The sequence below is a fragment of the Calidris pugnax genome, unplaced genomic scaffold (assembly GCF_001431845.1).
Source record: "Calidris pugnax isolate Ruff unplaced genomic scaffold, ASM143184v1 scaffold4, whole genome shotgun sequence".
NCBI lineage: Eukaryota > Metazoa > Chordata > Aves > Charadriiformes > Scolopacidae > Calidris > Calidris pugnax.
Genome location: NW_015090781.1, coordinates 8,203,983 through 8,214,537, shown reverse-complemented (window position 1 = coordinate 8,214,537; position 10,555 = coordinate 8,203,983).

Genomic DNA, 10,555 nt, shown 5'->3' with positions numbered 1-10,555 from the left:
CCAGAAGCTGAAGCATTTGTAACAGACGAAATCATAATATTATTGCTAGAATAAACAACCCTCTGTTGCAGAAATGCTGACAAACATTTACTGATTACATCTTGTTTGTGCTACGTAATATGAAAACAAGTGAAAAGACATGTTCTTTCTCCCAGATAGTTTAGAGATTGAGTAGGAAGGAGGAGCAGGGTGATGGAAATACAGTGTTTTCACACCACAACCCAAATTTGAAGGAAGTCCCCAGCAATATGGTTTCTCTATGGTTATAAAACTGTTAAATAGGGTAACGCTGAGCACATTACACAACACCAGGAGGAAAATGAATATGGTTGTCTGCTCAGGAGGACCTGAATAGTGTACAGTAAATAAAATGGATGTGTGGGGTGTCCAAATGTTGACATATGAGGAAGAAAATCACAAGGAAGTAAAATCACAAGGGCCTCATCATTTCCCATCCTGAATGGGATTTTCTCGTGAAAAAATATAAGATGTGAGCACTTGATAAGAGACTTTGTGACAAGTGCTGAAATTTGGATGTCAGGGAACCTTATTTCTGATGATTCCTCACTTTTGGAGCCTGAACATCCTAAAGGAGATTTTATACATCAAAAAACACACAAAGAATTTAGGTATGCTAATTATGCCACATGTGCATAATTTAAGCAGGTGCCTACAAGCAAAACGTGTTTGAGATTTAGTATGTTGGTGGCCACACATATAAGTTTAAGAGATTCCAGATTCTTTAACTAGTTAGAAAGACAGCAAGATAAAAGGAGTTAGATAACGCACAACTTTATGTAATGTGTCCTTGAGTAAGCTGATTTGCACTGAATTTTAATAGAGCCCTGATTCATCAAATCTCAAACAGAATTAAGGTATGGACTGGATCCTAATAACATCATGCTTTATATCCATGAAAGATAAATTAAAGGATGCAAAACTGCTATTGACAAACATTGATTATATGTACTTTGATGGACTTTGAAGTTGTGCCAGATGCGTCTTGTCAGCCTCCAAAGTTTTCTTTTAAATCTCATTGCATAAGGCTTTTACTTTTTAATTATTTTTTTCCCTCAGCCTCTTTGATCAAGAAAAAATGTAGATCATATTTGCGTGATGCTATTTCCTATGCATTTTATTTAGATATGCCCTTGTGCACAACTCATGATATGTAAAAAATGTTACATGGCACATAGTCATCTTACCCTGTTATTCTGGGAGCTATTTAACACTTAACTGACCTTCTCAAGCTGCTGAGTGAAATCTTGCCATGGGCAGAGAACTAGCACAATGCTCAGGTCTTTTTGTGCCACATAAATCTACAGAATAAGACACAAGCAACAAGGTTGCTGGCATCTCTTTGTTCCCAGGAGAATTTTGACCAGTGAGAATGTCCTGTGGATCCTCTGTGGCAAAGAAGTCCTCATGTCAGACCCTATGGAAAGGCAAACCTGCTTGCAACTTCTGTTGATTTAGAAGATGAACTAAAGTTTAAACAAGTGAAAATCCTTCTTCCTCCTTCCTATATGTGGAAATGTCTTGTCAGTAGAGAGCTCCAAGCTTTGGAGCCATTTTGATTCGTAAAAGTTGTGAGCCCACATATACAATCTTGCTTTCCTTGTCCATCTGGATATGGCAAACCCTTTCAGGGCATGGGAATGCATGAAGTATATTGCTGTGCATGGCAAAAGGCTTCAAAGATGGTGCAGCATTTGGCTGCAGATGTTGTTTTTTGGAAATGGACCCATTCCCTACATCTCCAAGCCCATCTTAGTGATGATGGCTTGCTCATCAGACATAAAGTACTTCTCTGTGCCAGTCTAGGTGTCTTCAAACAATACATATGGGGAAAAAATTAGGGAAGAACCATCAAATCATTTGAAATTGAGAATAAATAGATGAAAACAAATGTCTTAAGTACTGGATCAGAACTGTGGTGGACTAAGGGGTTTCTGCATAGCTGTCTGTACCACTTTGAACAAATAATTTACTCTAAATATTCCTTCATTCCCACCTGAAGAGTGTGGGTAGTAAATTCATTTCTTTCACTATGTGCTGTCTGTTTAGACAATATACTCTTCTGGCTCAGTATTTTTTCCTATGTTAACGAACATCTACAGGCACAAGAGGTGCCTCACTTTGGCTGTAATGTCTAGTATAAAACAAGGAAAATAATAACCTAAAAGGTTATAGCCTCAATGATTTATTTGGAATTACTAACAAGTATTGTACTGTACAACACTTGAACAGTTTTGGTTGCCAAAATAAACACCAGAAACATTAATTTGTCCTTTTTTTTTTTTCCCCTAAAATGTGAATTTCCACTGAAAAAATATTTCCCATGGATATTTTTCTGCCACTATGCACAGCCTTGAATCCTGAACCTGGAAATCATTTCAAGCCCTTCCTGGCTGATAACTTTTCTCCATCCTCCAACATGAAAGAAGAATATCTGTGTGTCTGGTGTGTGTGTGTATTATTACAGTGTTAGATACACTAACTGCAGATCTAGTTATTAACACCAGAAGAAATAAATCACCACAGCTGTGAGTGAAGAGAGAAAATTCCTAAGGTAAAAGAAAAACAAAAACATCTACTATTCAACTTCAATAAAACCAGTAATTCTAGAAATACTCGCCTGCATCAGCCATCAGCACCGTGCCCACAAAAGCATAAGCCAGTGTCTTTGAGGGTCAGGAAATCTTTCTTCAGACCCAACATCAATGCCATGGAATATGCAAAGATCGATGCTTTGACTTTTGCCTTTTCCACTGCTACCATTTTGTGGCTTTTTTTAATTAACCTAATAACTCAAAAGCCCTATACATGTTTGTGCTTCCTTTTTAGTGTTCCCTCCACTTCCATTAAATACAAGCCTTTTTCAAATGGCAAATAAAAATAACAAAGCAGAAGCCCTATTATTCCTCTTTATACAGAAGGACCAGAGTTGAGTGAGAGTACTGGGAATTGACTTTAAATATAAAATCTGGGAAGGGGAGGCGGGGTATTCTCTTTATGAAATTCATCTCGGTGCAGAAAGCCAGCATGAGGTCTAGACACCACTTAAATCAACATTTAAAGTGTTGCGGTTGCATTTTGTTTCATAATTCTCTCTTAGCAGCACATTCCCAGTGATGGTTTCAATTCTTGGGCTCAGATCAAAAGCACAGTAAAATTTTAAAGACAAGCAAACAAGCAAAACCCAGAATAAGTGCAGGCAGCAGAAAGTTCTGTTGGACATGCAAAAGGACTCTTCCCTCATCCCCGCTGCTATAACCCAGAAGTAATTTCTTAAAGACTTTATGCAAACTCAAAGATGGTGCAAGAAAAGGCTCAGCTAGTTTGGGAGAGATGTAACCTCCTATCAGTGGTACTCACCAAGACCAGCAACCTCTCTCTGACACTGATTTGATACCAGACTCTTCCTCTGCAGGTACATAAACACCACTGGGCCCTTGAAGAAGAACCTACCATGGTGGAGCTTTGCTCCTGTCCCCAGTCAGAGACCAGTGTATGCCCTTCCCAAAAGGTTTTCTGTCCCCTTCTGGACTCTTGGGTGTTCTTTTAAATCTTTCCTATCACAGCTCCGGATATTCTTGTTAGCTGTCTGCTGTCTGCTTGTCAGCTGTCTGAGCCCATTTTTTGAGTCTTGGAGCTGCCTGCTAAAAGCATTAAAATTGTAAAGTGGTGGACGAAGGAAGACAGTTACGCTTTCAAGCTGAAAAACATGCATCAAAGCCCCTGTAGTAAATTTATAGAGTATTAAAAACAAACAAAATCTGACCGTAGGGTAACATCATTTTAGGAGAGATGCAATGGCCTACCTCAAAGTCTGCATTTAATGTGCACAGCTCTCACTTAACCTGTCTAGGCTATAATTCCCATGGGCCAAATTCTGTCCAACCATCCTAAAACAGAGATATTTTTGCACTGTAAAGGTAGAGCTAATGTAGTCTCTCTGCTCTGGTTACCAAACGCCTCTTCCCCAGGCTCTGTTGGTCCTTCTCCAGACAAAGGGGAGAGCAGGGACCATCAGTTCAAGGGAGCATGTACAAGCCGTGCTCCCATAAGGTAATCTCTGCTGGGGGAGTCAGAGGCAGGAGCAGAGTCAGGAGACATCTGGCAAGAGCTGTTAGTGCCATCCTGCTGCTTTCACAGAATCACAGAATCACCATGGTTGGAAGGGACCTCTGAGATCATCGAGTCCAACCTCAAAAAAAAAAAACCAACAAAAAAAACCCCCAACAAAACAAAACCAACAAAACAAAAAGCACAACACCCCACCACATCACACCCACCCACAAACCAATAATCTTGGGCACTAGAGCATGCCCTGAAGAGCCATGTCTACACGTTTCTTAAATACCTCCAGGGACGGTGACTCCACCACCTCCCTGGGCAGGCTGTTCCAATGCCTAACCACTCTCTCAGCAAAGTAATTCTTCCTAATAGATATTAGGAATCTAAACCTCCCCTGGCGCAACTTTAGACCATTTCCTCTGGTCCTGTCATTATTCCCTTGGAAGAAGAGGCCAACACCCACCTCTCTACACCCTCCTTTCAGGTAGTTGTAGAGGGCAATAAGGTCTCCCCTCAGCCTCCTCCAAACTAAACATGCCCAGTTCCCTCAGCCTCTCCTCATAGGACTTGTTCTCCAGACCCCTCACCAGCTTGGTGGCTCTCCTCTGGACACGCTCCAGCACTTCAATGTCCTTCCTGTAGTGAGGGGCCCTGAACTGAACACAGCACTCGAGGTGAGGTCTCACCAGGGCCGAGTACAGAGGCACGATGACTTCCCTACTCCTGCTGGCCATGCTGTTCCTGACACAGGCCAGGATGCTGTTGGCCTTCTTGGCCACACTGCTGGCTCATGTTAAGCCAGCTGTCCACCAACACTCCTAGGTCTTTTTCTGCTGGGCAGGTGCAACAATACACAGGTGTTCTGAGTACTCCTATGCAGTTCTGATAGAGCCAACAAATCTTGCTTGGGTAAGAACTACACACCTACTTTACTCTCTTTAGGTGTTTGTTTTCCCTTGTGCAGCACTCTGAGTAAGAATATACTAAAGATTTTCCATTTTCATGTATTTACTAATGTTCATTACTACACATTGACAGAGTTAACCACCTGAATGGCCGGCTAAAAGGATGCAGGACTGAAGCAGCACACGGTTGTAGCCCCTGCCTTACTTCCTTAGTTCTCATAAGTGGAGGTGATGAAATGTGTAACAGCTCTAGTACTTATGTCATGTTTATCTTGGCTTCGTGTTTAACATGGCTGGCCTAGCATGATGAGCAGGACCAATTTGGTTGAGCATAAAAGATATTAATTTCATTTCAAGCCCAGCTTCCCGAGGTTACAATTCCTCTTTTTGATCCATCGTCTCAGATCTACACTTTGACCCTGGATTTTCTTTCTGAAAAGCAATTTCTCTATAGCCACTGATCCAGTATTCAAACTCATTTTTACATAGTTGAAGCCAAACAAGTATTTTTTTAATTTAAGTGTCTGAAACTTATAACAGAAGCAGCACAGCACTGTTTGCACTTTTCTGCACGTAGCAGTGGCAACCACAAGTAAAATTGATTATGGTTTTTATAAGACTGTCTGGGATAAAAAAGCTGTCGCTTGAGCAGCAATGCTAAATACGAGCTCCAGATCGATAACTGCGGGGCTAATAGCTTGTAAATTAGTCACTGGAATTGCGAGCAGATCCTAAGGGATTTTGTGTCCCAGTCTCACTGAATTCCCCTTTACCTTCCTTTGAAAACTCCAACCACCTTTCCTTCCCCTTGTTCACTGTATTCAGTGCTATTTGCCTTCTTCCCTGCGGTCCTCTTTAACTGGCCCTTTTTTGACTAAGCTGATCCCAAATCTCTTTGTTCCCTTTTCCACTCTCCACTTTCTATTCTTCTCATTGCAGTCAAACCAGTCACCTTGTAGGCTTTAAAGTTACACTGACGGCGGGAACCTGGACCCAGGCCCCGTGAAAGCGATGGGAGCCAGATGCTTGCAGACCAGAGGGTCTCTGCACCCACACCAGCAGCACAGCTTCTGAAGGGCCAGAGTGGGAATGGACAGACCCAGCACCATGAAAAATCAGTCTCTGGGGTTCATAAAGGGAAATGCAGACACCATCCAGGGTGGCTTCCCTCATTAACAGCCAACACCTGTATCAACTTACTGGAAAGTAGGCATGGTGTTCCTGCTTCAGAGTCCTAAACCAAAAACTGAGTATGTTTAAGGTTGGGAAACTTTGGTATGAGCCTACCATCACAATGTTTCACAGCGGCAGCAGTGAAGTTCCTTCTCCCCTAACCCTTGGTTGTAACATAGGCCTCCTGGTTGGCAATCTTCATGTGATACATCATAGTTTCCCAAAAGGTAAGAGTCACCATGCTTCTATGAAATGTTTCACCAAAAGGATATCCGTGAATCCTTTTGGCTGTTATCAAAAAGAACTTTCCGGGAAGAAGATGACATTTTGTGTGGAAAACAGCACTTTTCATACAGTATGTTTAGACAGACACCTAACTTTTCACTGCAAATTTTGAATGTTGACATGCTGGTTTGGGTGGCAGCGCATATCAGTGTTTACATTAAAAGTGATTACAGTGATGTTATAATCATCCCTAAGCCAGGCATTGCAAAACTGAATAATTTATTGTTAAACTTAATTCAAACATGCTCCAAAGTGGAACTGATTCTTGAACAGCCTGAGCTCAGCTCTGTAATGACTCCACCTGAAGCTTGCAAAGCAATACAGTTACATTATTTTAAAATCTGTGGCCTGTGCTTAGAGTACACCATTTTTAATACACGTATTTATTTCCTCTTTCTCTTTTCCCATGGTGCCTCCCATAAGCACAAAGATTTCTCCAGCCTGACACCCATTCCCAGACATCCTCTGCCCTCCCCTAGCACCCTCCGTCCAGCCATCACCAAAAAGTCTAAGCAAATGACCCTCATAAGGGAAGGAACTTTCACACCATGCACAAGACGCTTTGGGAAAGGAGGCTCCCGACCAGAGGACAAGCTGGAAAACCCAGCTGCCCTGGCCCCTGAAGCCACTCCTGAAGCCAAGGTTCCCATGGGAAAGCTGCCCAACTCCTGGCATCACGTCCATCCAGGGATGTGACAGACATTGCACATAAACCCCCTTTGCTCTGCACATCTTTGGGACCAGGACCATCTTTCCAGCAACCCACCCATAATACTCTGTGCTAAAATAAGTTCCTGGGGAAGGAAAAAGCATGTCTGAAGTTACCCCTCCCCTTTCCTTCTCTGCCCTTCCCTCCCCAAGCAGAGGTACCCGCTCCACGGCCCACATTTGCAAACTTTTTGCTTCTTTGAGCAATTTTCATAGTCTGAAACAGCATCATTGAATTTTGCTTAGTTAAGGCAAGACGGCTCATGTCAGAAAAATGTTTGCTAGATTTGGTCTCATTTTGTAACACTTCCCCTCAAAGGATCATTCAATGATGCATCTTAGAATCAGATTCCAGAGAGGGAACTAAAAGAAACATCAATAAAAAGAGAAACTGTGAAGAAACTAAATATAGAACAGGCCAATATGAATTAAACAACATCCTAGAAATCTTCACACAATAATTGATTTGCTCATTTGTACTTCTTTCTATTCTTTAATCTTTCAGCAGGGCTTCAATCCTCCCCCCATTGCTTTTTTAATATTCTCTGTTCATCTGTTGTCTACAATATTGTTTCTGATCTCTCTCATCCCATCAATCATCTATAAAAAGAGACTAGTCCACACACTCTGGTCTCCAATCCTAATGACTGTAAAGAACTAATCACCTAAACTGAGTGATGTTCATTGTTGTAAGTGTCTCTTTGATTTATTAAACATCTCTGTATAAATTCCTGCATGTTTTGCAAGTTGTTTCCTAGAACCTGTGTGAAGGCACTTTGAAATCCTAAAACTGTCTGCTTATGGGGTTTTTGGTTCACCTAATAAATGGATTCTTGTCTTGAAAAATGAGCTTTTACTTAACCGAAACAACCACTCAATTCCAAATTCAGGTCAGATCCAACTTAAAAAGGCCACTCATATACACTTTCTATTAATTTGAAAATACTGTGTGCATCGCTTCAGCATGTCTGCCTGCTGATGGAGAGCCATAGACATTAGGAAGTATTCCTAATGATGGCATTTTCCCTAGCTGTCACTTCCACATGCTGTTGCAAACTCTTCAGTTGAGCAAGGAGACTTCCAATCTGATTAAATAAAGTTTAAGAACTGAATGTGTTCATACAGTGTCCTAGTCGAAAGGACGTATTCAGCACATGCCATCAGCATGCAACTATTCCTCACAGTGATGAGGTTTGATTTGTGTGCTGAAGTCAGCCTCTTTGACTAAGCATCAATGGTGAGGCTACCAAATGGCCACCAAAGGATTTGGGTGTCACCAAATTTGGGGATTCCCAAAGGGGTGCAAGATCCAAGTTCTATCAGTCACTTCAAGGACTGCCTCCCATCTATCCTGGTCTCACTTGAAAGAAAAATTGATACTAAGAGCAGACGAGATACAGAGCACAATTCAACATGAGCGAGGTATGGCTGAAGATGGCATGAGGTTTTTTGAAAGAACCCGACACAATATTCTCATGAGCTAATTTTGAAAATGGGAACTAGATAAAATATTATATGGACACAGCTGTTGGTGGAACCACACTCAGAGGACAACACTCAAAACAGAGGACCAGTTTTCCCAGCAAGCCCTCTCTGGGTCTGCCTTGAGATTTGTGCTATTCATGTTTTTTCACCAGCACCTTAGGGTGCAGGACTAGGAAAAAAAAAGGTATAAAATGTTTGAATGATGCCATTCTGGGAAGAATCTTTGCCAATGAAAAGTTTATAAATTCTGTCCCCCTTTCCCATGCTGGATTTGCACGGAATATTGAGTGCCTGCTAAAAATAGATGCATATTCCTTAATGTTCACAACACTCTTTACAGCAGTCCCTGCTAATGAACCAGCTACTGTTACAGGCGGGTGAGTTTCATGCATTGATTGCCTTAGTGCCTCATACTAAGTAAAAAAGACATTAATAATATTATTACAGAAACATCATGGAAACTCATAAATATAGATTCAACAGTTAACATCACAAATCTGTGAAAACCCTTTTTTCAGCACAGTATGGGCATAGTAATGCTGGCAGGCAAAAGAAGTGGGGGAAAATTATGTATAATTTATTCTATAGATTTGCCCACTTTTTCTGCTTACAAGATGTGTTAATACCTTACAGCTTTTGTCTTCTGTAACCATTAGCAAAACAGTCTCCTACAACCCTCTAGTAAGGGTGGATTAAGCCAGGCTGGTAAATCTTGGTTTGGTGCATAGAGCTCTTAGGGGTTTCCCTTTCACTGCCTGATTAGCAGAGTGTTACTCTTAGAATGAGATTTTTTTCCCCTTACGTTCACTTTAGGATTCAAAATTTGTTTTCTGCACATAGCTCAGGATCTCATGCAAACATCAATGTTTTTGTGATTACAGTTGTCAGCCAGAGTAGCCACAGAAAGTGCATATACTCAGAAAGGGCTGCAACATAGAGACACAGCAGAAGAGTAATCTTCTCTCTCTTTGTCTCTCTTTTTTTTTTTTAAGGAAAATGTGCCAATGGTATTTGGAAAGTAAAACCAGTAATTTTTCTCCCCAAGAAACTGAAAACCAAATAGAGAAAGTAGATTTAGATCTCTGTTCAAGCAAATATTCACGGAACCGATTAGTAAAGTTTAAAACGTCCCTGTCATCTGTACTCATACACATAATGTTGCTGTAAAAAGATATTTCTATTAATACCAGGTGAGAGAACTCCATTACCCAGTCATAAGAACATAAATAAATAATAGCCATCCGCAACACTGGTGTCAGCATCTTTATCATAGATGCTGATTTGGACTAGATGATTTCCAAAGTCTAAGGAAGGGGAGACTCATTTCTATTCCAAGAGGCTCCCACTCAAAGGACCCTCACACAAATGGACTGAGATTAGGAGCAACAGACAATTTCTACATGTGTGAACGCACTGCACTCCAAAAAGGATTGCAGAGAGAAATATTTTTAAAGAACTTAAGAAGTAAAGCACAGGCAGGATAGAAGCTTTACGTTGTGAGAGAAAAAGCACGAACAGGACAGTTGAAAAAAACACCAAGAATTCAACCCCCAAGCAAGTCCGAAGAAAATATTTGCTTAGAGTCACATCACTCCACTCTGCAGTAGGATCATCTATATTAATACCATATAGTTAAAATATCTGCTGATGATAGAGTCTGTCTACAAATTTGGTATCAGTGGTTTCATTAGGAAATGATCTGTGATTTTTCTCATTACACCACTGACTATTTAAAGTCCATTATCTCACAACCTACCTGGATCTTATAAATTATTTTTTTCTCTCTCCTCAAACAAATGATTCCTAAATCTCTGTGGGATAAATATGGTGATGATTTAGCCTTTTTTACAATCTATTGAGCTTTACACATGTCATCTCATCTAAGAATGGATATTATAAATTATACAACTCTGGTTTGG